We start from the raw sequence: 4,678 nt of genomic DNA on the forward strand, positions 1-4,678 counted from the left end.
AATGTAGCTAGACATTTTTTCCAATGGTGGCATTAGGAATATACAAATAGCTATGTCCATCTCAATGATGCAATGATCAGAAGTGCCCATATATTCAGACCTTGGACCGGACAATAGCGGGAAAATCTGTGAATATGGGGTCTAATCTATTTCCAGCAATGTGCGTGGGTTCCTCAATAAGCTGCACAAAATCTAAGGATACTCAGAACGCAAGAGCAGACTGGCCACATTGATCTCTGGAATTTGAATTTAGCCACATTGTGCTTTGCAATACAGTCTCCACAAACAACAAATGAAGTTATTTGAATCCTGTGACAGATCTATACTAATCCTCTCCAAGAGACAGACATATTTGTAGAATCATATTTGTAAACGGCTAATAAATATACATGATGGAACTCACTGAAAATTTTAAAACAAAGAACTTCATGGCACTCCAAATTTTTCTGATGATAAATGGGTCGTCTGAACTTGGTGTATACAATACTTGTGTATGTGGGATTTTACAAAAATAAATAAAGTCAGGGCCATCAAGTCTCACATAAAAAACATCAAATCGTAGTTATATGCACAACTTTGGAGATCAAGAAAATTTTACCTTATGCCCCGAATATTTTAGTAAAGGACTGCAATTTTTCTTACTGTATTTAGTAAAACGCTCAAGGTTCAACTCAATGTCTCTTGAAAGAATTGAAATTAACACAAAATCATTATCAAAACTAATTAATAGACTCATATCAAAACTAATTAATAGACTCATATCAACAACATAAAAAACTCGGCAGAACAATTAGCAATAATAACACAATCAAAACCTAGAGTATATTACATTATTTATAAAAATTATATTGAAAGTATAAATACACCTCACCATGTCATTGAAAAAATGCCAGAAGCAATTGGCCAATAAGGTGGCACACTTTACAAGGCATATAAGAGGCTGTAGATTTGCCACAATAAACAACAATGCTATCAACAACAACAGTATTTACATTATTTATAAAAATTATGTTGAAAGCATAAATAAACATGTCTATATGTTGTTGAAACAAACACCAGAGGCAATTGGTCGACAAGGTGAGACCGGTACGCCTTGTAAGGCAAAAGAAATTCCCTAGGTTTGCCACAACAACTCGAGGATGACAGTCAGGATGGTTTTATTTAGAAATAAAATGCTCAGTATGAACAGATTTGGTAAAGCTGAAGGCACTTTCCTGATAATCCACCAAGCCACTTTTGCTCACTTATCAGTCTGTCCTACACACCTTTCGAAAAAACAGTTAAGTGAATGAAAAAGAGAATAAATGCCTAATTGTGGCAAGGGAACAAACCCACGACCATGGAAAGCCACGGTGCAATGGCTATGGCACAGACCAGGGTTGGAGAACGAGGTTTGAATCCAGAGTAACCTTTTCTTAGAAGGGTTGCCTACCAAGACTAGAGAAATTTTTACCATCTGGTTTGATTTATATATATATATACTATATATATAATATATATATATATAATATATATATATATATATATATATATATATTATATATATATATGACATTTATCACCAATTAGATGTTTCCTTATCTTTTGACTTTTTCTTAAAATATCAAAGGAATAATCATCGCCATATTCACACTTTTTCTCTAAATAAATAATACTCTACATGCGAAAACTCGCAAAGCTTCCAGTTAAACAATCAAAGGTTAACTGGGTGTGTGTGTGTGTGTGTATATATATATATATATATATATATATATATATACTATATATATATATATATATATATATATATTATATATATATATATATATATATATATATATACACACGCAGAGAGAGTACACACCTCAATTTGCTGGAGTCATGCTTTCGTTGTGGGTTCGATGAGCATGCTTGATAGATATATTGGGAGGGAGTTAACTCCAAAAATATTGCACTCTTCATTTAAAGAAAAAGTATAAAGGCGACGGATTGAAATATATATATATAATATATATATATATATATATATATATATATTATATATATATATATATATAGATATATATATATATATCCTATAACCTGTTTCCTTGCCTTTTTACTTTCTCTTGAGAAATTAATAAAATAATCATCGTCGCCTTTATACTTTTTCTTTACATGAAGAGCGCAATATTTTTGCAGTTAACTCCCTCCCAATATATCTATCAAGCATGCTCATCGAACCCACAACGAAAGTATGACACCAGCAAATTGAGGTGTGTACTCTCTCTCTCTCTCTCTCTCTCTCTCTCTCTCTCTCTCTCTCACACACACACTGGATATTAAGAAACTTCCTAAGTTCGAAGGGTAACTTTTTTTAAGGCTCATGCGTATTTCGTCAAATACTTGTTTTGTTTTTTTCATTGCCCTTTTTTTCTTTTTTCCATTTGGAAGACACTCCTAAAGAATAAACAGATTAATTGGACTCCCAAAAGGACGAATCGATGTTTATGCTCAAGCAAGATACTGTTTTCTGTCAACAGGTCACGTTGATTAGGATACAGGGAAACTTAAGAATATCATAGAATCGATCGCTAGAGAAAAACGTAAACAAAAATATCTCTGGTGCAACGACATACAATGACTGGAATGGACAGTGAATATCCACAATTATGTTATGAGTAAAAACTGTATATTGAAATAAGGCGATCTTGTGATTTCTACTGATTCAAAATACAGTTTTTATTTGTGGATTTCCATTGAATAAAAAAACAAAAAGTAAATAAAAAATGCATATTTTTTTATCGTGGTCACAAGTGCGATGTAGCTTCCGAAGTTTGTAGGAAAATCTGAAAACAAAACAAAAGGAAAAAGGAAAAAGGAGAAATAGAGGTACAATAGCAAAAAACGTGATGACGATTTCTATAGGAAAGCAATAGTCGCACAAAATAAAGGATAGAAAAGAAATAGAAAATGAAAAAACGAAAGAGAGAAATATGGAGAGTTTCGCAAATACATATAAAGAAATGAAGTTACCAAGAAAAGCCTAATCAACATTATGATTTAAACGCCAGGAAAGGGCTCTGAAATGGAGAAAATACATACATAAAGAAAAGTTCTGAAAAAATTCTTTTCCTTGAAAATGGTATTTTTCCATCAGAGTAGTTTCCTCTCAAAAAAAAAGTGTTATTACTATGGGAAAACTTAAGGTATTCTAGTCTGATAAGTATCCACAATCACGAGAGCACTTCCTCTTAAGGGAGGGTGGTTAAATAATAATAAAAAAAAAGAGCCTAAGAAAGTTGCTAGGTTCATTCTTGTAAGGGAATGGTTATGCGTATATATAGGTAAATATGTTTAAACACCTACAGCCCACATACTTTACTGTAATTGCTTATGAGATCATACACAGAAAAAAATGCACTAATTATTTACTAGGGATAAAAGCAGTAAGGTCAGAGGAGGTAAAGAGAAGGATGGAAAATTCCCAATGGCTCACAGAGTCAGCAAGGAATGTTGGTAACAACGAAGTTAAGTATAGTGAAGTTTAACCAGACCACTAACTGATTAACAGCTATCCTAGGGCTGGCGCGAAGGATTAGATATTTTTACGTGGCTAGGAAATAATTGGTTACCTCAACTGGACCTACAGCTTATTGTGGGATCCGAACCATATTATATCGGGAAATTAATTTCTAATCACCAGAATAAATTCCTCTGATTCCACGTTGGCAGTGGGGAATCCAACTCGGACTACCGAATCGGTAGGCGAGCACATTAACCACGCGTCCAACGAGAAACTGCACACATGAGGGTACCTATATATACTCTGTTTTTTTTTCATCTGTCCATCCGCCTGTGGTGTTTTCGTATGGTAACACTGCGTCCCGGGCTTTAGATAGTTACGCTGTGTAAGTTTTAGGTAAATAAAAGGATATCTGGGTGTACATTTGCAACTGAAAAGTTTTAATAATTTACTGTATGCGAATTACACCGTTCATATTCGAAATAGGATATTATTATAATCGTTGAATGTAAGCTGAATGTAACTATCTAAAGCCCGGGATGCAGTGTTACCATACAAAAACACCACAGGCGGATGGACAGATGAAAAAAGAGTATAGAGAGTGGTAGGATTACGTGATGGAAGGTGAGTGATAAAAATAAAATGAAAACCTTTTATCAAGGCCAATAGCAAATAAGAATAGATTATGTACATTTATGAGAAAAGATAAATAGTACAAAAAGAAGAAAGCCAAGACGTGACAATGGATTGTAATAAACAAGGAAACACAGGTGAGAAGATAGAGTGATGCTGCTTCAGTATGTATATGTGTGTGTATATAATGATAATATATATATAATAATATATATATATATAATATATATATATATTATATATACATATATACATATATATATACATATTATATATATATAATATACTATACTTATAACATATATATCTATATATATATATATATAATAATAATCATATATTATATCATAATATATATATAATACTATATATATATCATATATATATATATATATATATATATATATATATATATATATATATATATATATATATATATATATATATATATATATATATATATATATATATATGATTGATATTGTCGCTTCTAGAAAGTCGGATCTTTAATATGAACAGTATGGCCAACAGAATATTCAGCATTTTCAGTTACAACTTTAA

The sequence above is a fragment of the Macrobrachium nipponense genome, chromosome 5 (genome assembly GCF_015104395.2).
Source record: "Macrobrachium nipponense isolate FS-2020 chromosome 5, ASM1510439v2, whole genome shotgun sequence".
In the NCBI taxonomy this organism is placed as follows: Eukaryota; Metazoa; Arthropoda; class Malacostraca; order Decapoda; family Palaemonidae; genus Macrobrachium; species Macrobrachium nipponense.